The sequence below is a fragment of the Seriola lalandi genome, unplaced genomic scaffold (assembly GCF_002814215.2).
Source record: "Seriola lalandi dorsalis isolate HSWRI2012SDOR001 ecotype SW California unplaced genomic scaffold, Sedor1 jcf7180002054697, whole genome shotgun sequence".
In the NCBI taxonomy this organism is placed as follows: Eukaryota; Metazoa; Chordata; class Actinopteri; order Carangiformes; family Carangidae; genus Seriola; species Seriola lalandi.
The window spans coordinates 29,680-42,389 of NW_019525250.1; positions in this window are offsets into that span (position 1 = coordinate 29,680).

Consider the following 12,710-nt stretch of genomic DNA (forward strand, 5'->3'; position numbering starts at 1 on the left):
TAATGTGTGTTTTATTTCTATTTTAGAAAGTCAATTGAAAGACATCAATGTCAATCAATGGAAAACACATTGTGGAGAGGAGTAGTCGTTGGCCTGGAAGTGGAACATAACATTTATATGGTTATTCTAATGTGAGTGAATGTATTCAAGATTCTTCTTGATTTTAGTGACACCCCTGGTGATAAGCTGTCTCTACTACATACACTACTCCAGCATACAATATTACAGTAATAAATTTCAATCAATCACTGGTAGAAAAACAACATAATCATTGTCTGTCACTACTTTGAGTGCATGTCTTCTATGGAAGGCAGCAAGGATATTTAATAGTTTTTGTCCAGCTGTGACTGTTTAATAAAAAATGCATAAACATCCTAAAAATCCTAAAAAATTGTATTTCTTTGTTTGTCTTGTGACAAAGTTTTCTGATGCATGAAAGGCATAAAAAAATCTTAGTTTTTAGGGTGGTGTTGTTGTTGACCTGTATGCTTTTTAGAGCATCAGCAACAATAATTCATATACAATGGATCCATATATTTAATTAATATAATGATACTAATGATACTGCATAAACTAGGTATTAGATAAAAAGTATACATTCTTAGTGGCCCCTGTGCCTATCTGGGTGAATTAACCTGCAGCTGGAGGTAAATTTGTACTGTCAACCAGTCTGGTTGACAAGTCTGGTTAGGATTTAAACATTTTTTCATAAATGTTTGACACAAATGAAAAAATGCAAAAGAGCAGGGCTGAACAGGTAACTACCAATAAAGCTTGTAGTTCACATACTGAATTAAGAAAGCTCACTGCCACAGTGGTAGATGATTATCAGTACATTGACTAAATTATGGACTTATGCTTGGTGCAGTCAATGAAGAGCAAAGAAGATTGCGGCAGAGTTCACTTGTGGGTCAGCATAATTCACGTGCAGTAGTTCAAGAGTTGTAATCACAACACTATCTCTGGGCAGAGTTCCATATTCTGTAACAGAGGGGCATTGTAACCACAAGTCAATGACAAAGACTGAGGGGCTTTCACACAGGGTGCTGTTGATGTCATGCAGGGTAGTAGACACGGGTGAAGGGAGCGCTTTAAGGTGATCAGCTGGAACTTTCACACGGGCCCTGAAGCAGTCATTAGTGGCTCCCCAGTACATGAAGACCATAGCGCCTCCCCTCACCCCTCCTACGATCACACTGGGATATGGTTAGCAGAAATGTGGGAGCTGGAACTCAGCAGATGTCATTGAGCATCTAATGCCATCCTTCAGCTCCCAGTGGTTCCTTCTGACCCTCAGATCCTTCATCAACGAACAGCTACTCTTCTTCAACAGTTATTGTTGGTTCCAAATGTAAAACTGTCTGCTGTGAAAAAAAAAAAAAAAATCTGACTGATTTAGATTTAGTTTGATATTAGCAAGGCTGTCAGGTTATCAAGATTTATTCAGAAAGAAAAATAATGAATTAAGTACAGGATGCACAGACTTGAAAAAACAATCTAATTGAACATGACTCTTTTTTCGCTTCCATATCTACTGGTCTGGGGGAACAGCTGCCTTATAGATTGTAACAGAGAAGATGTGGAATGCTTAAGATCTGTATTTTATTTTATTTTATTTTATTAAGTTTTTTGAAGCAATGTTAGCCACAAGGTGGCACAGCAATACAGCCCTGCAAAAATGATGCATCACTGTGACGTGCGGGGAGAATAAACTGAAAGAGCTCTGGTTGCACACAAATTCTGACATTACAGACACTCATAGATGGAGTCTATATTTTAATCTAAATATTATTTCACTCTGTGATCTATGCTGCCTTATTAGGTCAGAGGCTCATTTTCAGCTGATGTACTGTTTGGCAGAAACTCAGCCACTCATCAGTAAAAGTAAATCACTAACCAGTGAATGAAGCCCAGAGGATAATCTGATGTTTTAAATCATTTTTACTGCAGGTACATGCTTCTTTTTCGTGTATCAGTCATTTGTGTGATCATGGGTGTTAAAGCTGAGTATGTAGGCAGTCCATTTCGCACACCATACTGTGGCTGTGGAAACAAATACAACACATTTTTTTTGTCCTTAAAACAAAACAGTGTTTTCACTCTGCCTTTAAAAAAGTGGCGTTGTATTTATCTGAGAACAAGTTCCTATTTCACAGCAGAAGAAGTGAGACAGCTACTTTTAGAAAGCGTGTTGCTAGGCCAAGGAGTGTGTTTGCTGTAGTAAGTCCAGTTTTAGCTACAGAGATCTTCTGCTCGCCCCTGTCTTATTGCCTAGAAACCAGTTTCGAGCAAGTGTGAAGGAGTGGAAAACTTTTCTGGAGAACAAGCTGCGAGTGAACTGTCGAAAAGGTCAAGAAAGTGGCGTCAGGGACCGTCAAGTTAGAGGATGCTAATGCTAACACAGCCAAACTAACTGGAAAGCGTACGAATTAGCGACTGGAAAAAGTCACGAGAATGAAGCAAGAAGTGAAACCAGGTGTACTGCCTGCATTTAGCAAGACAGGGCAACGCCGCGGAAAGGTGAGCTTTATGGTTTAATTTTATTGGAAGTATTCTCAAACAACACGAGACCAACCAGACTAACCAAACAGTTTGCCAAATGTGTGGTGGAGGAAGTAGTAAAGGTAGGCTACCACCTCAATGTAGAAATGTACAAGCCCTGAATTTAAAGCGTTGAGTAAAAGTACACAAGTATTATCAGCATCAAAAGAACAAATACAGAGGATGACATGTTATTCAAAGGTTTCATGCATTAATCTGATAAATGCTGATCTCTGGATTACAACAAAACTTCCATTACAGCAAGTGATGTACCTTTGTGCAGCAGTATCTGAGAGTCTTTACTTTGAGGCCACACATATGTAAAGAAGTACAATTTTTTTTTTCATAGAAAGATAAAGTAGCCAGTGCAGCTTGATCACCCCTTGTCCTTCCACTCTTTGTGGATTTTGTGTATCCTGTGGCCATCACTTTCCATGGCTTCTTAATTATAATTTCTTAGAGCCCAGGAATCCAATCAGTGCCTCTACCTCAGTCCTCCTGCCTGACTCCATGTATCAATTGATGTGTGGCTATTTGAGGGATCTGTATTATGATTGGGTGTTTATGTTCTGTGTTTATCTTCTAACTATTGGCTGATATATTATTAATCAAATTTTTTAAACTCCCAAATATTGATTTCAGTATGTGCTTCAAAAATCCAGTATTGGTTGGACAATGAGTTACACTAAATGAAATAATAAGAATAGTTAATAGTGCAGGAGCCCTCTTTAGACCAGTACTATTTCAGTTGCTGTCGTGGTGTGTTTTAGGATAGCAGGAAGAGCACAGGCATCAGCTAGATTGACAGGCCTTTACAGGTGACTTGTTGACCTTGGAAAGTTGCATGTTGGTAAAGATACACTCAGTTGCATGCACAGAAGGTAAATACTGTATAATTGAACTGAACTGAACTGAACTGAGCTGAACTGAGCTGAACTGGATTGCTTTATTCTGAGCATAAACTGATCTCTGACCTGTAGGGAGTGGTGGAAATGTGGGTGGGGTAGCTGCGGATCAGTGTTTGGATAATTTGACTGTGATGGTGTGAGGACAGGTAATTAAGCTGCACAACAGTAGTGGCTTTAGCTCAGAGAGGAGGTTTGCAGAGGAAAGTGGTGACTAAGTCAGGGGTCTACCCCACCTTTTCCCTAATGTGTGCTGGGAAAGACTCCAGCTCGCAGTTTAGAGAGTGGATGGGTGGATGGGTGTAGTAGTGAAGTTCCACAAAATGGAAATAAACAACTTAGGTTCCTCAAATTGTAGTTAGGTAAATACTGATAAAGAAAACAGTTGGTGGTGTGCTTAAATGGCCAAGAACTTTTTCTTTAGACTTAGCTGAAGGTGAACTCTTATCAGATTTTACCACAGGAGAGTTTTTAATGGATATTTCAATTGTCGTTATCTCTGTTTTATAACAAACACTTTGATACAATCTCCATTGTACCGTATGGTGACCATTTATATATCACAACCTGTGTACCATGAGAACAAAATGTTAAAAGGTATTTTGGGTCTATATAAGTCACTTGTCTTATTTTAAAATTGAAAGTTATGTCTGGAAAAATACATTAGTTTTTTTTTTTTATAGCTCTCCCAGATACTCCTGTGAACATGTCAAATGAAAAATGACATGAATGAGAAGCAACAAGAGAAAAAAAGTTTACAAGTTTTGAGTGGGAGTCAGTAATAGATGCATTTTTTATTAACATTAGAAGAGGATAAATCAAGATTAAAATGATCAAAAAGTTATAGGTTAGATCATGTTAGTGATAAAGCATTAGAGGCATTTTTAGACTGGTGTAATAAAGTATGGCAGGAGGGCAGACTGCCCAGAGTTTGGAAGCCAGTAAGCCTGTTAATTATAGGTGGATTGCTCCTCTGAAATTGTATCTTTGTGATCTTTGTGAAGTAATGGAACATATGACAATGAAAGGATTTACAGAAGCTGGAAATGTATCGTCTTTAAGTGGGGTCATGAAATTTCGGGTCACCATGGAAATGAAGATAAATAGAAGATAAATTGGAAAATGGTTGCAGCTGTGTTCTTCATGTGGATGAAAAGTAGGAATTAATATATTAGAGTTAGTTATTTATCAGAGAGAAATTATTCACAATGTCAGGTATTGTATTTACCTGGACAGAGGATTTTTACTCTTGTCCTCCTGCTCAGGAGAGAGTATGAATACTGTTCTCATCTTACATTTAGTTCGTTAATGTGAAATATATAATAGTTGACCAGAGAGGAGTTCATAACCTACAGTTCAAACAACATTTCTGCCAGTTGTCTGCAGGGCCTGTATACTCTGCCCCTCTTAAACCAGTCCCCAACAAGTGCACTATTTACTCCTGTTTGGGTAACTAATTAACAACTGTTTTAAGAAATTACAGGACCTTTTTAAAAGAGAAACTATATAGTTTTTAATCCATTTGCATCTTCAGTAGGAACTGCAGATGCAAGTCTGAGTGTCACAGACAGGGTGGGGACATCAGGAATTTTATTGAGAAATGGCCACATTGCTATTTTCTTTTCTTTTTGTGGGATTTGTTGAAAAAAATAGACTAACAACAGCCTTGTGCTTTAAAATGTCACTTAGAAAAAAAACCCCATGTGAAAATATGATATAATGAGATAAATGCATTAGCTGTCAGCTGGTAGGAGTGATGCATCCACTCAGTTGTTTCCAGTTGCTATGAAGCAAAATGAACCAAACAAAAAGCAGTTGTAGAATTAGATCAAGAAAAATGAGGATGAGTAGAGTCTTGGGGTGAGTCAGGTCCGGATCAGGTCGTCATCTCAATAGCCAGCACAGTTTCTATTAAGCGCCATAGCTTTGACAAGGAAACCTGTGATTGATGCAGAGCAGCTCAACCCCTCCCTGAGCTGCATTAGTAAAACAAGAGCAGGCCAGTGATATGATTTTATGCACATGCACATCGATATGTCAGTCAGCCATGAAAATGATTCACTGGAAGACCATAACCAATCAGGGTCATGTTCATGGAAAAGTGGCACACCAGTTCATTCCCAGTCTGTCAATAAGGGAGAAACAGTGTGTGTTTGTGTGCAGTAGGCAGTACAGCAAATGACGGGTGGAGTAAGTTAAGTCAGTATATTTTTACTCACCCTAATAATACCTACAGGCCATTTGCCAACATTCAAACACCTAAAAAGTGTTAGGAGATGCAGTAATTGCTACACACAAGCCACAAATTATGGCAATTAGGGGAAGCTAGCATTTAGGAAATGTGAACAGACAACACATTGCTCCTCCACAGTTCTAGGAGCTGGAGAAATATTGCAATTCAATACAGAGCAAGCTGTTCATAAAATCACTGAGCCAAGATCTGGCTTTTTGCAGCCGTTGCTTAACAAAGGAATGGACTCAGACTAAAAGCAGAGGCATAGTGAAGCTGAAGAGACAAGGTATACCCTGTGGAAGTCGGGTGCTTTTCATTTGTCGAATGAAAGGAAACAGCAAAAACAGCCCGCCCCACATCCTGAACCAGCTGCCAACCACAAGTCAGACTGTCCTGAACCCATGATTGGCAGATAACCTGACCAAAGCTAACCACCAAAATAACTGAAAACGTACAACAACTCAGTACATGATATTTCTGAATCCATCATTTTATAACAGTAACTGCTGGATAACAGTGATGTAAAATTATCTGTAGGACAGTACTAGGAAGCTACTCTATCACGCTGTCACATTTTGATCATGATGATCAGATCAGATAACCACACATTCAGCAACAAATGGAAGTAATGAGTAGCTGATGGAATATTGAAGTATGGGAAAAGAGAGAGAGAAATATTATATAATATTCCACTGATCAGTTCCTATTGCCTATATTAAGTTTGATGTCACAACTGCTAGGACACTCAGTCTTTTTGTCTGTCTCTGTCTATCAGTCTGACAGTTTCTGTTCCTGTTCAGTCTAGTCCCACAATGCACTGGCACTAAAGTGGGACTTGTGTTGCAGGCAGGTTTACTTGCACTATTGACCTTATCTCTCAATTTGCTTGTGTCTTATTTATCTACAAGTGTTTTCTTAAGTTGCAATGTGTTGAGCTGTCTTGCCCACTGTAATAGTGGGAATCAAGATGCAGGAAGTGTTAAGTAAAGTGGTAGTGAATATTCAGATATTGGTATTGGTGATCAGTGTCAGTTCTGATTTGATCGTGCCTAACACTTAATCTAGAGAGTATGTAAACGTGTGTACCACTGGGAGTCCATTGGTTTCCTTTTCTAGCATAAATCAGCTGTTCACATCTCATCTTCATATTCCTGGGATTGTAACATTCATGTATGTATAACCCAGCAGGCAACAGGAACCCCTAAAATCTGCATGGCTGTTAAATTACTGCAATAGGTTGCATTGCTGTGGATTGTAAGATATCTTTTTTTGATGCAAGTGTTGTGGCTTTAGGGATGGCAGTGTTGCAGATGATCAGCTGGTTAATCTGAGCATCGCTTTGGTCCTGATTTAAATATCTCAAAAGCTATTGAATGAATTGCCATGGATTTTGACATACACATTAATGGGTCCCAGATGATTAGTACCACCATGAGGTTTACATTTGTGGTTTTGAGTTAACCACAAAGTGGTTAAGTGGCTAAGTGAAAATTAGCACGCACATTCAGGATGAATTTTAATAACTTGATAACCTTGATTTCCAGATTTTTCATGCAGAGCTATCATTAGGTTGAATATTCAATCTGTCCGATATTTTGGTTTATGACCTGCAAAATGAATCACATGCCCATCAGCCTCAGCTCTACTTTGTGTTTAGTGCTAATTAACCATGCTGACACAATAAACTGAACTTTAAACATGGTAAACATTATACCTGTTATGAATCAGAATGTTTATATTGTCATTTTGAGCATGTTAGCATTTAGCTCTGAGCACTGCTGTGGCCTCAGAGAGCCACCTGCCATGCTCTGTACTCTTAGGCTTGTTATTTCTGATAAATATTAAAATATAAGACTTGTTAGTACTTTAAATTCAGTTGAGCAAATGCCATTAAAAATAAAACTAATAACAGTGCTTCTGAATTTGGATATTGTGTACATACAGCTCAGTGGGCACATGCTGTGTTCGTTTGGATTCTTAGCACAGGCTTTATAGCTTCCTTTTAAAAAAGCCACTAATCTGGACCCTCACATTGAGAAATTATCTGCAATATCATATCTCTTAATCATTCATGGAAGTAACAATTACTGCATTAGAAACAAGTCCAGTTTCTGGACATGCAGCAATAGCAGGGAGTATAGAAGAAAGGCTTGACAGCAGTCTATAGTAGGTGTCAGATGGGTCAAGAGAAGGTTTTGTGGGGAGGACAACTGAGTCAAAGACAGATGGCTCACAGCCAGATGTCAGGGAAGGGTTGATGATATCAGTCAGGAAGCAGAGCAGATCAGCGATGATGGTCCGGGAGGGGGAGAAGGGAGTGGGTTCAAGAGGGCAGAAGTTAAGTCTGCTCATGGGAATTTTTTTTTAGGACTTCATTTAGAATGGGTTGAGGGAGACATTAAGCTCATGTTAGAGGGGTCAGCAGAGGAGACAGTGACCAGAGGGTGGAGGATGATCCTCGGCTGTCATCACTCTCTTTGTGGAGTGAACAGAGGAGAGGGGGGTTGGTGCTGAGACGAGAGGAGAGGATAGAGACGAGTTTCTGTGGGTCAGAAGCGGAGGACTGGGTTTAAAGTGGTAAATAGCAGATTTACCAGCAGATAAAGGTGAAGAAAGGAGGAGATGAGATACTAAAACTCTTCCAAGAAAACCAGATTTGTGGAATTTTCTAACAGCTGCCCAAAAGCTTGTCCATTTGATTCACCAGGCGGTTTATGGCCAAGAAACAGGTGGGAGCAAACAGACAAGCTTAGAGGAAAACAGAAGAAGGTCCTGTTGGGATAAGAGGGCAGGTATAAATGTGGAGGTCATTGAGGAGACACAGGAAGGAGTCAGCCAGAGGGAAGAGAGGGAAGCTGAGGACAGGAACCAGGGAAATCACAAGATATACTCAATGTTAATGGTGAGTTTTTATAGAGGTGAATGGAGAGGGATTCAAGTGCTGGCCAACAACATACAAAGGGTCAAGTGAGGCTAGTGGCAAGGACCTTCTTCTTTTCTCTCTCTTTTTCTTTTAAAAAATGTCAGAATGATTCAGGAGTCCTAGAAATAGACAGGGCAGTGGAACATGCCAGGGATTATAGATATTTATTGTTTCAGAACTGTCATCATAGGGCCAAGAATTTCTATTTGTGCCCATGGTTGTTTGTGAACGACTTGCATTTTTGGAAATGCCCTCAATCCCTTCTCCTTATTAGATATTGGATGTCTCAATACTGATGACAAATTGGAGTTTGTCCTGGCCCCAGCTTAAATCTCAAATTGACGGACAAAAGACTTTTAATGTTTCCAAGATCTAAGAGTAAAGACAACACTATTTCTGATCAGGGCTCCTTAAACATCACAGCAACCTGTCAGAGTTCATGCTGTAGGTGAATGTGGATAAAGATCGATAAACGTCACCAATACATATTTTCAAATCCTCTCCTGATTTACTGATACTTATCACCTAAATGAATATGGCACAATCCTGGGACCTGGATTTCATATCAGGACAGACAGCATCATGCAGCAAGATGAAAAGACACATGATGTCTTTATCTTGTGTCTTATCCCTGTTTCACACGTCTTATCACATCTCATTTGTTTGGTTGTCTGTTCCAACAATGGCATGTGACCCCGTGTTTAACATCATGTTACCCATGATGTTGTAGTGTTGCTATAAATATCATAAAATATTGAAAGCATGGATCATGTCTACACCAGAAAATATTTTTCTTTAAATTGCTGCTCATGGTCCTGTCCTCATCCTTCCATCTCTGTTATTTGGTCACCTTTTGCAGCATATGTTATACTATAGCATTCGTATACTAGTTTGTATAATACATCCGCTGCAGTGAATGCTATGGCTCTGAGGTATTTGAAATAAATAATATTATTTTTGCTCATATGGTGTGTGACAGAGGATGTTCACTTTTCTTTAGTTCATCTTTCTTGTAGCTGTTGAATTTTAATTTTGTATGAGTATGAGTTAGGGATTTAACCCTATGGGAGACGCAGCATGTATTTAGTATTGCTGTTTGTGTTCATTCCTCTCAGAGTAACTAGATTGTCAATAAGTTGTAAAATTTTCTCATGTAGTAAATCAGTCTGCTACTTCAACATTAGTTGCTTAGCACCACCTTGTGACAAACAGTCCTTAGAAAACCAGAGGTCCCACCTCTTTACAACTTGTACTTAAAATTTCCCTTAGTTACTCCCTGATTCATTTGAATGAATAAATAAAGAACATTTCTATACCACCCTTGGATTTTTTTTCCCTTTTTTTGAGCATCTATCCTCCCGCTCTGTAACTCAGTCATTTTTTATTGTTGGCACCAACTCCTACCACATGACAGTCACAAGGCATGATTTCGGTGGAACGCTCCCTTCTCAGCAGTGGATTTTATTTATGTTCATCTCTCAAACAAATTCCCACTGTTGCTTAAATCAATCCACAAAAGAACATCCCCATGACCTGAGGACACTTTTCTCACAGGGATGTAAATTAAGCTTGAATTAATAAAAAATAAGATGGGTAAAAATCATTTTAAAAACCATCAGCCACACAGTACTGTAATGTTTTATGTATGGTCCCCAGTCTGATGAACTGAAAGCCTTATAAATGCTGTAATGATATTAAAACATGAAAAATACCTCATGACTGTAACATAGAGGTAACAGGGTGACCTGCTGGTTAGAAACATCATCCTTTTACATATGTTTGATCACAGCCATTATATTATTATTGTCTTCTGAAAGAGCCTTTATTTAGAGCATGAGCAGGGTTCTACATTACACCAATCTTCAGTTTTTATGCAGTGGTTGAGGTTTGCCACATAAATAATGCGTTACAGTAAATAAAATCTAATTTGTGTGAGATTTAACTTTTGAAAGACTAAAAATGACAAAACAAAACATATACTTGGGGACGTCTGCAAACCTGTTGGCAGACACATCGGGTCAGCTGGGGTTTATACACTAATTAGAGTGGAATCTGTATGGCGGTGTACACTGTCACCCTATCACACATAGGCCAAGTTCATTCAGGACTAATTTAATTGCATACTTTATGTCCAAATTATTCTTGCCCCAGCGGCTACATTGTATGGAGAGGACAAACACTTTTCATGTCATGATTTTGGACACCGAGAATGGAAGCAGGGATTTTGGACGGTACGCTCCATTACAGGTTGCAAATCATAATTATGAATGAATAAGAAAGACGAGGCAGCCAGTAGCCGTCTATCATCTATGAACATTCCCAACTGAAACACACTGAAAGCACCACGCCACCACCCAAAAACACATTTACTACACCATGAAAATTTGCATAAGTTGTTTTATTCATAGTTGTTGTTCTTTTTATATTTCTTTTTTAATTGTTTTGTCTTTTGTTGAAGTGGACATCCCATAAAGTCAAGCCTGAAGCCCTTAGCTGAGTTGTTTGCACATCACCCTCTGAACTGAAAAGAAAGGGTAAGAGGAGGAGTGGAGTGGGGTTTTCCTCCTTCTCTTTCTCTCGCTCTCTCTTTATCTCACTTACAGTATCCCAGCTCAACCTTTATTTTCATTTGTTTGAACAAAGAGTGTACCTTACAGTATATTTACACATCATACTGACTGACTGTTTAACAATTTCCACTTAGGTAATGCGAGGAAGATTGAACTTTCGTGGTTTACTTTTCTGTTTTCATATTTTTCTAGAGTCTTGTTCTCCTTTGATCCTCTTTCTCCTCAAGCTAACTTTGTTTTCCTTGTCATCATCACCACTATCATCTTCATCACCATCACCACCATCATCATCATCATCATCTTTTTCATCATCATCATCATCATCGTCATCATAACATCATAATCACTGTTATTATATTCATATAACTCTTTTCAATAGATTCCTCTCTGACAACTGTACAATCGTACACAGTGTTTGACTTTTATATATATTTTTGGGAATATATTATTTAAACCTAAGAAAAGAGGAACGTAATCCAAAAGAAAATATATTAGTATCCCAAAGTAACAAAATCATGCATGTTTTAATGTATTTGTCCATAAAAACAAAACAAAACAAAAAAATGAACGTAATGGGTGGGAACTGGTTTATTTACAAACTGATCTTGGCACTGGTTTTGTTGTCTCTTGCTGGAAACTGGAATGATCTTAAAGAATACTTTTGACTCTACCGAGCGCAACACTCCTGGTATTTTAAGTCAGTGACCTGCTATAAAAGGCAGGTTTGAGTGACATATTCTTTTTTTAAAGCACAAAAAAAGATAAAAGAAAGTGGGGAACAGAACAACATTAGAGAGTCGACCAGAGGGAAAAACAGAAAAAAGTGTGTAGAAAACATATTTCACTTCAGCTTTAGACTGTGGCAGTTTCCTCTTTTAGGCAGAAACCCTGTGACATCATGTCTACTGACATTTTTTTTTTTCCCAGAAATACAGGCTCTTTCTACATTTCATCAGGTGCGATCACTGATTACCATTGTTAGGGTGAAAATCCAAAAAGAGAACATTGATTCTGTCAAAATTCATCTTGTAAAGCAGCATTAACTGACTCAGGCAAATAAAATAAAGGAGACTAAAGTAACCGAAAGCCACCAGCGCAGACCTACTACTCAGTCCCAGGTCTGGCAGGCAGGGAGGGGTAGCTGTCTAAAATTTCCAGTGTTGCCTTGTCAAACAAGTGCTTGACTGTTGATCCAAAGATCTTGTGTGTGAGCAAACATAAGGTTGTGTTGTGTGTCAGTGTGTGTGTGTGTGTGTGTGTGTGTTTGGGTGTCTCTGCATACTCATATTCAGTGCAAACACATTGGGTAAAAATCCCATCTTGACCATGGCCCATCATCTCTGTTGTTTCAACTGAAACAGTTTAATCTACAGAATCGTCTCTCCCTGACCTGTCTTACTACCTCATTTCCTTTGCAGTTGTCTGTTGCACCTCTTCAAAGAGATAAACCGTCAGGCAGACTGACATGCCTTTTGTTTATCCAGCCTGATGGCGGGCCAACTGCTGCCAAGCAGCCCGCTTTACCCACCCCCCACCCC